The 15,246-nt window shown below is 35.9% G+C and overlaps 1 pseudogene; it reads right to left on the bottom strand.

The window, feature by feature from the left end:
* Positions 1-12,990: 12,990 nt before the first annotated feature.
* Positions 12,991-15,055, bottom strand: LOC121050116 (annotated as a pseudogene).
* Positions 15,056-15,246: the final 191 nt, after the last annotated feature.

Raw genomic sequence — 15,246 nt, 5'->3', positions numbered from 1 at the left:
ACGATGTTCGAAGTACCCTTATCTTTTCAGCCCAGAAACTGATCTTACTAATTCAGTCAATTTATTTTAGTAGCGGTCAATATATTTACGATTTATAAACTGGAAGGGTGACCTTGATTTTTTATAAGAACAAATTGTTGAATCAGAGGCTTGGAACAGTTAAGTGGGTCATCATCATAAGTCCAAAATGGGGATTTGGTTAGTAATTTGATTATAGACTGAGGTTAGTTCTGTAATCTGTAAGTTTCGTCAAATTAGTAATAAAATGGGGGATGCTTCCTATATGTAGATACATTGAAGGCCAAATGAGTTTGGTAGCTTTTCAACCCAAGACCTGTTATCAAAAGCTTGGCCACTACAAAAATTTTTATGGAAAGGTCAAAGTCAGTAGTGCTATGCTTTAAGAGGAAAGAAGGGCCATGGAGACTGAGCTTGTTAAGGTACTCAGTTACAATCTACAAATGGAATATATCTTGCATACTATGTCAAACAAATTGAAGGAATGAAACTTGTGTTAGCAAGCGTGACATGGGTTGCTATAGATTTCCTATCTTTTTTTCTATCAGAAACGAGAATCGGGTTGATGAGCATTATGCACTGTATACCTAAATAACAGTGCACCCTTTCATGAACCATACTGCTATATCACCCCCTTCATAAAACACTAAAGTCTTCCATTTGTCTTGTTGTGGAGTGAAGGCAGCAGTAGTTTTGTTAAAGTTTTGATAGATTCTCTACCTTTTTTTTTTCTCTCCCTATTTTGAGAAAGAAACTGTTATTACTGATGCTGTACTTCCTTTAACAAAACTAATGCTGTTCCCATGTGTGCTCTTTATCTTCTTTAATTTTCTTGAATCGGGATGCAGTTGCGATGTAATGGCCTAGTTATTTCTCTTGTGGTACTCATTCTCTGGGTGTTAGCAGTCTAACTGTTTCTAGGCTAGTTCTGCTCTTTTCTGTTTTTATAAAATTCTGTTATATATAAAAAAAAATTGTGTATTTTTTTCTGGTTCAACATGTGCAAGTTCTTTAGTCGTGATGCATCATAGATTGCTATGGTAAGTTCCACTGTATCCTTGTCAATTTAGTGAGCTTAGCTTCTGCACAAAAAATTATATGGATCAAGTCATAGTACTCTTTCTCCCCCCATGCAACCAACGAGATTAGATGAGTCCTTCACTACATATTTAGGTAATAGATTAAGATTATTTTTGTTGCCTAGTTGCTAACAGATGAGTGCTTTGACTTTACCGTTTGGATCAAGTAGGTGTACTTTATGCTTGATTAGTGTATTTGATGCAGCATGCGTGCATCTGATGTCTCATTTTAAGTGTCTTAGAGTATACCTAAAAAAAAGTGAGTTTTGGGAATAAGTATATCAGATAATCTCCTCTGTTTTGGATGTATTATAGCTCCGATACAGGAATAAGTTAACTGACTGTTGACTGCAAGTCTTGTAGTAAATTGGAAACAGAGGGTGAAATATGCAGAACAGCTCCTAAAACCAGTAGCCGGTCTTTCTAGGGTTGAGACCTGTGGAGGATACGATGGTGCTAGATAATGCAAGCAAATGATTAGGTTTACCAGTCCCTTTTTTCCTATTGTAACTCTGCAGCATTCCTTTGGACTTTGTGGATTCTAGAGTCGTAGTGGGTTCAATTTTTAAAGTTGTTCATGCCTAACCTAATGGGGTATTAGTAATTAGCCTATTTAATCTTGACTTTGATCAGGTCTCTGATGGCACACTTACATGAATACAATTTGTAGTGCATTTGTACTGTTCTGTTTTTATAGTCTCCTTTGTAATTTGTGCATCGTAGGTTTGTAGCGGGTTAAAGTTATTACTCTACCAAGATCAAATTATTACTCGTATTGATCGGCTCCAAAGATTAATATAGGATGTGGCATCAAGTTCCTAAGTATGCAAGGAAAGTGAGTAGTGCTAAATTGGTGATGATTTCTCATGAGAGCTGATTTTCCGAGATGGGTGGATTTCACCAGTGAGTGCTTTTGGAATGTTAAACAAAGAAGCTTCTTAGATTTCCCACGATACCAGGTATTTACTCTAGTATGTTAAGATTATTTATTTTCAAAAGTACAATAATGTATGACACCTCTATTTAATTTTTATCTGTTAAGAAACAAGTATGACCTCTTGCATACCTTTAACTCCAGGCTGTTCCTCATATATTTCATAGGATTTCTGTACTATATTGTAGATGCCATAATAAATAGGGAAGAAATGATGGGATTGAATAGTAAATTGAGAAGAGGCAACTGCATTTTAGTTTAGTGTGTGATTGTTTTGCTTCACTTTAGGCCTCCATGCCCAAACATTTCATGGATATTCCCTGGAGTTTGGTTCTTATGAATAGATCAGCTATTGGGTTGTGTGCGGTAGCTGACTCTTGCATATTTTCTAATTTTCTTCCTTTGATGGACATGATCCTTTTTCTGTAAGAGAAGTTTTAAATACACACACCTCTAATTATTTAAAACACACTCCTTACTCAATACACTTAATATTTAATTTCTCATTCTAATATTTACTAAACACACAACCCAAATTATCTAAAATATCCTTAACCTAACAAACCATGAAATACACTATTATTTAAAAACATTAAGGCTACTATTTAATTTGATTAGTATGACTGACCATATTAATTACTTGTCTTAGTTATTGGGAAATCCATAAGGATTCATTATTGTTCCCTTCAAATAGATGCTTAGAAATAGGTTTTGTATTATTTGAGTTCTCATCCACCAAACACCATATTGATCAAGTATAAGATTTTGAGTCGAACATTCAATCAAAATTGTATAGGTAGTTTCTCCACAATGGTGGAACTATGAAATTGTCATTGGATGGTCAAACAAATTAACAATTACAAAGTTTTATACCTGTGATCTATGATGTTTTATATTAGATAATAAATTGACTAATCATAACTTTTAGAAAGAAAAAAAAAAAACTAGAAGTGGGAGTAAAGCGATTTTTTTTAATCGTCGCCTAAAGCTTTAAATAACAAAGAAATGGATTAGAAACTAGCTTATATCCTGGTTAACTAAAGTAAACTTTTCCAAATGGGGCTGTCTTGTTGTGAAACTAATAAAGCTAGCTTAGAAACTCACAAGCATCGAACACCTAATAATGCTTTGAAGCATATGCATCTTCCTTGCTCTTCATCCCCTAGCTGATGGGGGCATGTCAAGCAGTCAAGGTCATGCACACTGTTGGGAAAAGATCTCCATTTACAATTTATGTCAATATTTGAGATTTTGAGGTATAATGTTTTCAAGCCCCTTTGTATTCTGGACTGATCCGTTTGATCACTTTCCGCGTTGGTGTTGAATGAGGGTAGAGAGATAATTAAGAAGCTCCTTTTTGCGATGCTGACATTTATTTTACTCTTGTTGCTTTGATAGAATGGATTTTGTCTTTCTTGTTTTGAAACCGTAAGCACAGGACAAGAGCAGAAATTTAGTTCAGATATGTTGTTCATAGTGTTTACTAACTGGTTTAAAAATTGAATTTGACAACCTTGGTTGAGACGTGAGATTCTTACATATGTAAGAAATTAAGAAAAGAAATTTCTATTTTTCAAAAGTGAATATCAAAATGTTGTCTTGTGTTTCTTTTTGGTGATATGTGCATATGTCGACATTTAAGTGAAATTTTACATGCCAATATGATGGATTCTCTTCCAATTTTAATTTACCATTCTTTATTTCTAGGTTTTGTTTCTCTTGAATGTTGAAAAGATGTCAACTACTTTGGTTCGAAAAGGAATAGGTGAAGGGAAGAAAGGAAAGAGAAAGAAAGAGTTATACCTTATATTATTTTGAAAATTGTCTTTCTAAATGTACCAAGTAAATATTTAAGTGTATCTAACAAATATTTACCTAACAAATATTTTTCACCCAATAAAATTATAAAATTTCTAACTACACCCAGCAAATTTTCCAATAATATCCTTATTAACTAAACCCAGCAAAACCTATGATATCGAGCAAAAACTCCTTTGTTTGTCTGAGATGAAGAATATATACCTACGCTCTGATCTTTGAATACCCAACACCTTAATTGAGTTGTTTACAAATATCAGAGTATATATAAATTCTAGGACATAATCCAGTGCACAAATAGAAACATTCTACATCTGTATATGAGCAAGTAACAATTAAACCTTCAATAATCAACACGAACATTCCAACTTAGAGAAACTAAGTAGAGTTCATATACACTGAATTATTAACAATCATTCATCACATGAAATATGACCTGTGTATTACTATCTAATATGGAAACACAAACAAAAATGTTATCAAAATTTTCAGAACAATAGTAAGATAAAAAAACGTAGAATTACCGCACTTCCTATTACAATGTATATGGCAATTTTGGTAGCAATTGAGCAGTACCCTCCTCCTCTCTGATTTTACAATTATCTTTGCTTTTCAAATCAAAGACTTCATTGATCCCACAATATAGCCGCGAGTAGTTTTCTCGCTGAGACTGACATGACTTCATTCTCCTTGTGGTCGTCCGTGGAATGCTACTTGCCCTTTGCTTATTTGGTTGTTAACAAACCAATTGAATTCTATGTAGTTGCAAAGTTGAATGATAAAATGATTTTAGTTCCATGAACGTAATTAATTGTTGGGTTCAAATAGAATATGATTTTCCTTTCAAATTTTATGATTCATTCTGTTATTATCTTAATTTACCATGACTTTTATCGTCATTTCTTATGAAAATATAATTGTCTTCTCATGTTAAATTAATTTGTTGGGTATATTTAGATATTTGCTGGGTACATTTAGAAAGACTCTTTTGAAAATTGAACTTATCAATAAATTTATGATTTATCTATATATAACCCAATATAATGATTATTATAAATAAATAATAATTTAAAAAAGACAATAGAAAAGCCAATATTTCCAAAATGGCAAAAAGGGTCTTATAGAAATTACTAGAACGTTTAGACCCACGTTTTAGGAAGTTCGCATGTTGCTGCGGGTTTGTTAAATGCGGGAACAACTTCATGACACGATTAAGTCATCTATATATAGAAATTCTGAAAAAGAAAAAACATATAGTTATAAAAACTGTAACACCAAATATTGTAAGAAAATCAACACTTCTTTCCTCTGTTATCAAAGTTAAAGTTTAGCAGGGTATTTACCGTTTCATATAATGATTTGAATGGCACACCTAAATCAGAGTGCAAGTTTTAACACAATGTCTACTAATCCCATAATACCACCTGATAAAAGGATGGCAAGATGTGGCAACATTACACAAAGAACTTGGACCAAAGCTACTATCAAAATAATTTTATGCCAGATCCATTACATCACATAGAACACATAGACAGACTTTATTAGTAAATTGAAAATACTATGTGAATGATTAAAACTACTTCATTACAAAGACCACTGGTTCAAGCACTACCTCTAAGTCGAAAAGCTTCTCCTCCAATTTCACTTGCTGCATCAGAAGGTACGGATGTACGCTTTATTTTTTTTTTGGTACAAAAAAGTTTAGGTAAGAGGGAGGCTTTCCTACACTACCAGGGCCAGGGCAAACCTACGACCTCAACCCAACAGGACTTACGAAACTGGCAAATGTCCTAGCCCAGCCCATTGGTATGGAATTATGCAGGACATTTTCTAGATTGCCCACCAAATGAGAGATTGTTGGTAGCGGGGATCGAACTTGTGTGGGTTTATACCTCAAGTCTGCCCCTGCCAACTGAACCAACTCTCATTGGCACGGATGTAAGCTTTGTTGGCTTGTTGCTATATCAGTAATCATAGATTTTATTCACATGAGTTGTAGATTTGAGAGGAGGATACAATCAAAACTGCATCTCCAAAAGCAAATGAGTACCATGGACTTGTCAAGACTCAAAATCAAATTGCTCGGGAGAAAGCAGTCAGAGAAAATGAGAATCAATTTCATAGAAAATAAAACAAAACAAAATTACTTCGAGAGAACATATTAGAGTTGAAATTACTGTTCATTTTATATGAAAGAATTTACCCTCCTATACTTTATTATTGCAAGCCTAAATAGGGTAATAAGAGAATAGAAAACATGTAATATTCTAAAAATGTAATGCAAATTTTTAATGACTACAACCAACCACAGTCTAGCTTCAATATGCTGATCGAGGAGGTACTTTGAATAACTTGTTCAAATTTTTTTTAATGTTAATAACTATATCTTTTCTGTTTTCTTATAAAGCTTTTGTTCTCTAATCAAATATGAGCGCACTTTCATTGCTGTCAAGCCTGATGGAGCTCAGAGAGGACCGATGAGTTGCCCATTTAACTTGTGTTCATTCCCCGAAGATATTCTATAATTGCCACAGTCTATATATTTTTCATACTAAAAACTTTAAATTTTTCATCTCAGATTTCAGAAATCATAGCTCAACTTGAGAGGAAGAGTTACAAACTTGTAGGCATTAGAGTAAAGGTGGCAAACGGGCCAGCCCGACCCATTTTAAGCTAGCCTAGTCGTGCTTCGTGTTGTGCTTGGGCCAATCCATTTACTTAAACATTAAGTCCGGTCCGGCTTATGGCCCGAGCCCATATTGTGCGGGCCGTGCTTCCGCCAGGTCAATAAACAGGCTGTGCTCGTGCCTACCCATTATAAAACACGATTTTAAAATTTTAATTTGAGTAAATAAAAATGAATTTTATTGAACTATTTAGAAAATTAAAATAAATAAAGTTCTACAACCTTTTTCTTAATCTTAGCTTTTTAAGATTAATTTTCTAATAATTTTTTGTGTTCTACTATAAGAAAGAAAGACATTCTCAAAAAAAAAAAAAAAATCTCATTCTCAAAAAAATGAAGAATAATCTTTATTAATAAAATGAAGAATTAGTATCATTTTTTTTTCATTCTATAGTTGTATTATTGTGAGATAAGTCTTTATTAATAAACATATATTTAATATTTAGAAAAAATACTTATGTCAAAACAACGATATAATGTTTTATTTCACTATTTGACAACATTAATGAAATAGAATTTGTGGAATTCTTATGAGATTTTGAATAAAAATGTCTAATATTCAAATCTCATCATTATAAGTTTTTAATATTTTTAAAACAAAATGAAATTTTGTGTTTGTAATGGGCCGACCCACAATATGTCTGTTTGAATTTTTACTTTCTACCCAATAAGGATGGAAACGTGCCTATCAATCTCCGTTTTTTAGAAAACACGTTCTGTTCTTGTATTTGATATTGTCTATTTAGAAACTGGACAGTGGCCCAAGTCTTTATTCACAGTAAACTGGACAGAGGCCCAATCCAATTTATAAATACTATCCCCGCCCCTCAACCCTAGAATCATTGCATTGCCTCTCACCTCACACAGATCTAGAAAATTAGAAAATGTAATTTGTTTAGTGCGTTTATTTTGTTAAAAGCTTAATTTTGTAAATAATGGCTTCTAGCCTTATTTGTAATAGGCTAGTATGTTTTTGTTTTTCTATTTAATATTGTCTTGATTTTATCTACTGGACAGGAGGCCCAAATTAACTATAAACTCATAGGCCCATTCTATTCTATAAATAGTTCCCCTACCCCTCAACCCTAGAAAGCCTCATTGCCTCTCACCTCACTTCTAGATCTGTAATTTGCTGAGCAAGGAGAGCGAAGCTGCCATGAAGTCGAAGATGGTGATACCACGATACCAAAGCAAATCCCCCAAGTATGTCGCGACGCGAAATCCAACATCATGCTCTCCAGTCACTTCGCTAAGGATCTGTCCTTAGCGAAGTGACGGGAGAGCATGATGTTGGATTTCGGATCATACTTGGGGGACTTGCCTTGGTACCTTGACATCACCATCTGGTGGGCGATGAGTGCCTTCACCAGATCTTTTGTGATGTAACGAGAGAGCATCATCTTTGATTTGGCATCAACCAATCTGAAAAACCAAGCTGCCATGAAGTCCAAATTTTCTAGATCTGTGTGAGGTGAGAGGCAAGGAGGCAATGATTCTAGGGTTGAGGGGTGGGGATAGTATTTATAAATTGGATTAGGCCTCTGTCCAGTTTACTGTGAATAAAGAATTGGGCCACTGTCAAGTTTCTAAACAAAATCAAGACAATATCAAATACAAGAACAGAACGTGTTTTCTAAAAAATGGAGATTGATAGGCATGTTTCCATCCTTATCGGTCAGAAACTAAAAATTTAAACAGGACAGAAGTATTTTTAGTTACCTAGTGAAAATCTCAAATATGAGATTAAAAAAACTGCGGTGCTCTTACTCTTGAGAATCAAAATAAGAACAATTAACTTATGATGAAGGATATGTTCTTTACAAACTCAAACAGCACTAGCTCGGCTACAATCACTAGACAAAACTAATGAGAAGTTTGTTTTCAATCTTGAACTCTTTCTTCACTTGAACGATCACCAACTATCGCTCTTCTTTCTTCACAGCTCAATACTGATCTCAAGAGAATCAATGCATATAAACAAATGATCAAGAACACTTCAACATGGAACAAGTGTTTTTGACTCTTGTGAACAACCGATCAAGACTCTCAAATTATTCATGCGTCAATATTTACTCCAAAAGAATGCAAACGTTGATAATATATTAAGGAGATCACAAATCCTCAATCATGACTCAATCCTAATACGTACGACTCCTAATAGGAAAGAACTTTCAATAAGAGATATCCCATCAATCCTAAAACAATCAAGACTTTAATACCACGATTTTAACAGTTGAAAATATCTTTGAAACGCAATAACTTAAAGCCCAAAAGATACTACCCCAAAATCAACATTCCTAAATCATAGGACTGACTCGGATGACTTCTTTAGAACATTGTATAGGGATGCCAACACACACAAGAATTCTCCTCCTTTGGTATTCCTATACAAAACTACCATATTTGAGACAGCACTTCCCCTCAACAAGTACTTGAGGAACTCTACTTGGGAAGAAGCCTTCAATTCCTGAAACACTTATCACACTCCTTGTGAAAAACACATGATATAATCATATAATCAAGACATAAAATTGCAATTCAAAAAGCCTTTTTAACACATGTCCAACGTCAACTAATAGCTTAACACATAAAAAGCCTAGCCAAAAATAATCGTTAACAGAAAACACAATGAAACACAATAATCTTCTTCTCCCCCCTTTTTGGATAGGTATTCTTTATATGATGCGGTTGGAAGTGAAAACAGGTCTAGTGAAGCAAATTGCTTGGATTGATGATGAAGCAAGTTGCTTCTTCTTTCCAGAAATCCATTCCTGTATTTAAAAAAATAAAAGTACGTATTGCCATTCTGAGTCACAAGAGTGATTTACTGATTCTGCTGAACGAGGCAAAGGGCCCCCAAGAGATCACAGACTATACGAAAGTCAATGACTATTTTAACCAAGTATCAGATGCCAAAATGCAGGAAATCCATAAGGGAACTCTACGGTTTGATGCAAATTTAATAACTGAGTCTTCAGTTTTGGTTGAGACACTGGATTTTAATTCAGTCCAAGACATGTTTGATACGGGGATTGGTTCCTTTGTGAGTGCATATATAGTAGAGATTAAGCACTGCTCTAGTCATTTGATGCAAAAAAGAGCTGAGCCGTTGCAAAAGCAGGTTGAATGTACTGTGGGAATCCACATGTCCAGTATGGTTGGATGACTGTTACCAAAGATGCACTATCTAACATCATGATGTATGGGATTGGGCATGACGGACCCTCATTTATGTCCTCATATGGCACTGGAGTTCACATGACATCTGTGAATCATGTTTGTTCTATTTTAAGAAACACCCAGGTAATGGATGTAATGAAACAAGTACAACCAGAAAGATACTTGCGACTGGTGCATCTCCATGCCAGAACTTATTTCGATCCAAATGAGGCTTATAAAGATTCGACAAAAGAGAAACGGCGTGCACAAATTGCTCAAGCACTTGCTGCAGAAGTTGCTGTGGTGCCACCTTCAAGATTAATAGCTCTAATCGGTCAGGCTCTAAAATGGCAGCAGCACCAACGATTACGTCCTCCGGGAACACACTTTTGACTTATTTAGGAAGACTACAGCTATGAAACAAGATGTGCATGACTTGAATTCAATTACCCTTCAACATACAAGTAATTTTGGGACCAACAGTCATGCAGAATGTGCTCGATTCTCACCAGATGGCCAGTTTCTTGTCTCTAACTCTTTTGATGGATTAATTGGTTGTGGACTACAACAAAGGGTCAACAAGTTCAAGTCTTTGCAACTATCATCAAAGAGACCAACTGCATAAGAGTAATTGGCTGTTTCATCTTACCAGTACCGGAACCAATTTATTTGAGAGCTGCAAGTCCATGGGCATCGTTTATTCATCACCTTGCATTACCGGGTGACAAAAATGGTTTCTTAATTGTGTTCAGTAGTCAGTTTCATGACTTTATCTTGTTGAAGGCAAACCCTTGTCAGCCAAACTCTTGTGAACAAATGGTTTAATTTCTTTGAGGTTAATTTGACAATACGATGATGTGCTTGCTGATTCCAAATGTAAAGCCTATCTTCATTATTTGTGGAATGTCTCACAACAATTTAAAATGTGTTGCTCTACCTAGTGCTTCATGGTCTACTCAATTGTGCAGGGACATGGATCAGTTGCAAACCCACAGTACAATAATCATTAGAATTGTACAGTCATTTCTGAAAATATAAATGGCAAAACTAAAGCCATCTTTCAGCAAGGAGTTTATCTACTGATGAAGTTCTTGATTTTCTCCAAATCAATTTAGAGTTTTCATGCTTGAGTTATTCTTCTGGTCAGTTTTTCTAATGCGTACTATTGTTAGTCTGTCTGTAGTGCACCTAATTTTCCATGCTTGGTTGCTTTGCACTTAAGTTGAAACATACACCTACAAGCCAGTACCGGCAACTGCAATCTTCAGCACTGTTACTTTCTCACTTGGTATCACCTCACTCCTGTCTGGTTTCCTTGGGATGAAAATCACAACCCATGCCAATGTCAGGACAACATTGAAAGCAAGAAAAGGTGTGGGGAAAGCCTTTATGGTGACCTTTAGGTTCTGGCGCAGTCATGGGTTTTCTCCCTGCAGCCAATGGTCTTTTGGTACTTTACATTACCATCATTCTCTTTCAGCTGTACTATGGGGATGACTGGGAAGGCATTTTTGAGGCAAATACTGGCTATGGTCTTGGTGAATCAGCAATACCTCTTTTCGGAAGAGTAGGTGGTGGTATCTATGCCAGGGCTGCTGATGTTAGGGACCTTGTTAAAAAATTTGAAAGAAACATTCCTGCTGATGACCCAAGAAACCCAGTTGTGATTGCTGACAATGTTGCCATGTTGGTGATAATATTGGGGATATATATCCAAGGCTTTGGAAGGTAAAATATTGCCTTATCTTGACGGGATACCCCAGCTCCTCAAGAATTTGTCACGCAACAAGTTGCACCGATCTGTGAAGCCTCCAATATTTTCATGCTTTGGTGATCTAGCTTTGGCCATTGGGGAAAATTTGGAAAAATTTTTGCTGTATGCCATGCCCATGCTTCAGAGTGCGGCAGAACTATCAGTTCAGACATCAGGTGCTGATGATGACATGATCGAGTACACATACTTTGAGGAACTTGGAGTGATAGTCTGGTATCTTACAAGTCAGTACATCGAACTTCCGTCAATCGCACGGTGATAATTCTCATCTTGAAATCCCAGAAGCACAAACACTCTATGTCTGCAATAGGAAGTGCAATGGGTCCTAGTTCTGAAGGCTATGAAGCAGAAGTTGCAGATGGGATGACTAAAGCAATAAAATTATATATTACTTTGGGCTAGTGTGCTGATTTACCTCAATTAAACCATCAAGAACCATTTGAATCATTCCATTTCCATTACTTGATTCAAATGGTTCTCGAAAATGTCAAAAATATCTGGTTATATATAGAATTCCAATTTTTTTATTTAACTAATGGGCTACTTTTTGGACTCGGGTAGGGTCATCCTGTAATTGGGTCATTAGACAGCTCCTTTGTCTCAGGGCTCAGGCTAAGTCCGAAAAAGGCGATATAGCTCATTTTATTTCCTTTATCTTCCTGCATCATTTCGTTTTTCCATTTTTGATCCCAACATTACAATTCTAACTCCATTTTGGTTCCGGCAAATAGTGGTGCGTTCAATGGTCTCTTACCTACTTCAAGTCTCATTCTTACTATGCATAATGCACAACATCTTACCAGTTTTTTTTTTTCAAATTGTACATCAATATTTTAGACTTCTTGTTATCGTAAAATGGAGTCAAATTCAATGTAGGACTAAATTCAGTTTATTCTAAATGTAGACTTAAAATCACATCAAGGATTTTAATTTTGTCGGTGACATACGATGCTTTAGTGATTTTATCAAATTAATCCAATGTTAAATTGTTGATGCGGATCAAATAAGACCTACATTTAATGTCATGGCAAATTGGCAATAACATAGAATGTTCATTCAGTGGTCAACCACCGCAACCAAGCAATTATCTGGTTATTCCTACCTTCGTTAATTCATATACTTCCCAGCTGTTGTATGCCAAAGAATTATTAGTGTCTTTATCTTCTTCATTGCTATGATTTAATTTTGATTTAGAGCTAGTGTAGTGTGATGTATCTGACTAATAATTCATCCAATTAGATTTGACTAGAGTTTCAGACTTGTGAGGTTCTAGGCTAAATGGTTCGATTGGGAGTTGTTAGTTTATCGTTGTGGAAAATAAATTCAAGCAAAAATTACTGCTCTAGAAAACTCAAACTATCACTATTGACGAATAAACAAGTAAAGTAAATCAAAGTGAAATCACAACTTCAACAATGAGGGACCAAATATGTCAGCTTGGAGCTTCAGTTTTGATTAGTCTGAGCCGGGTTTCTGGCGTCTTGCTGATAGCAGAAGAAACGAGAAACTCTACTCCCTCATGTTATGTGCAGTCTCCCAATGCAGACTTAGCCTTCACTTTCTCGTTAAATTCCTGGTCCTATACTTGATCACCTTGTACTTCTCTGCTTCCTTGATCACCTTCGCAATTTCCACGTTAGATAACCCGCCCCTATCCCTATAATTGGAGATTATAATCTTATTCTCAAGACAGAGTTCTTTTTCCTCAGCGGAGACAATCAAAATTCCATTGGCATCAATCTCGAAGCAAATTGTGAATTGAGGTTTTCCTTTTGGACCAGGAGGGATTCCTCTTAGCACAAATTGACCCAACAATTTGTTTTTCTCGGCTCTTGTTTCTTCGCCCTCATACACATCAACTATCAAACCGGTTTGGTTTTGTAAGACAGTTGTGGCAACCTTAGTTTTCTTGGTGGGAATGGTGGTGTTTCTCGGGACAAAAACATCAAACTCTCCTGTTTGACGCATACGACCAAGGGAAAGTGGAGTTACATCTAACAAGAGTAAGTCCTGCACTTTCTCAACGCCACCATGCAAAACTGCAGCTTGTACGGCAGCACCATATGCAACTGCTTCGTCAGGATTGATGCTCTTGCAAAGCTCCTTACCATTAAAGAAATCTTGCAATAGCTGTTGTACCTTGGGAATTCTAGTAGATCCACCAACAAGAACAATATCATCAACAATTTTCCTATCGATTTTAGCATCCCTCACACAATTCTCCACAGTCTCTGTACATTTTCTAAAGAGATCCATGTTGAGCTCTTCAAATTTTGCTCTTGTTATTTTAGAGTGGAAGTCGATACCCTCGAATAAAGAATCAATCTCAATGGTGGTTTCAGCAGTTGAAGAAAGAGTCCTTTTTGCTCTCTCACAGGATGTTCTCAATCTTCTCAGTGCTTTGGGGTCATTGCTGATGTCCTTCCTGTGTTTCTTCTCGAACTCTTGCACAAAATGGTTCACCATTCTACTGTCAAAATCTTCACCCCCAAGATGTGTATCTCCGGCAATAGCTTTTACCTCAAAAATCTCATCTTCAATTTGAAGAATGCAAACATCAAAAGTACCACCACCAAGATCGAAAATGAGAACATTTTTACCACCAATAGTCATGGCCTTTTTGTCAAGACCATATGCAATAGCTGCTGCTGTTGGCTCATTAAGAATACGCATCACATTCATGCCTGCAATCACCCCAGCATCTTTTGTAGCCCGTCGCTGAGAGTCATTGAAGTATGCTGGTACAGTTATAACAACATTTTTTATTGTTAGTCCAAGGTAGGCCTCTGCAATTTCGCGCATCTTACTGAGAATCATTGAAGATATCTCCTCAGCAGCAAATTGCTTCTTTTCATTCTTGTAGTTGATCACAATCATAGGCTTGTCACCCACCCCTCGAACCTTGAAAGGCCATAATTTCATATCACTCTTAACACATGCATCACTAAATTTCCTGCCAATCAATCGCTTTGCACCTGAAAGATTGCAAACAAAACATACTTCATTAATTATGAATTGGCACAGTTAAGAAATTGTAAACAGAAGCATTACTGGTAGTGTTACAAAACCATAAAATATAAATATATAAAAGTTGAACTACGAAATATGGAGTGGTTAGAGTCTAGCTAGCTAACTAGCTTGCTTCAGATAATGAAAGGTTCGTAGTTAGATTGGTTTGAACTTTGATACTCCTTGAAACCCTTACGCGTTTAAAATTTCCTAAATAGAGGTCATCTACTTGTTAGCCAAGAAATAACAAAAAAGTTCATCTACGTACTTCTTAGGTAACATAAAAGACAGCATCATTCAAATTAATACGAAACCAGCCATGCATGTTGATAAGTTATACATGGAGATAATGAGAAAATTGATCATGTACCAAAAACAGTGTTGATTGGGTTGATGGTGACTTGGTTCTTGGCAGCATCACCGATTAAACGGCCAATATTGGTAAAAGCAACATATGATGGTGTCGTTCTGTTGCCCTGATCATTGGCTATGATCTCAACGCGATCGTGTTTCCAAACGCCAACGCATGAATAAGTTGTTCCGAGATCGATGCCAATAGCTGGACCCTCGCTTTTCGCCGCTACTGCCATTATTAATTGTACATGCGTAAAGAGCTTGTGTGTGTGAATACGTGCCTGCAGACTCAATCTTAATTGATAATGGCTCTGGTCCGTAGTATATATAGCCAAAGATTGAGCATTGATTAAACATTATTCAGTTAGGACATGCATCCCTAGCAATATTAGGAATTCTTTTTTATTTCCTTGCT

The sequence above is a fragment of the Rosa chinensis genome, chromosome 6 (assembly GCF_002994745.2).
Source record: "Rosa chinensis cultivar Old Blush chromosome 6, RchiOBHm-V2, whole genome shotgun sequence".
NCBI lineage: Eukaryota > Viridiplantae > Streptophyta > Magnoliopsida > Rosales > Rosaceae > Rosa > Rosa chinensis.
The sequence above is the reverse complement of the archived record's forward strand: the minus strand, read 5'-3'. Positions and strand labels throughout refer to the sequence as shown.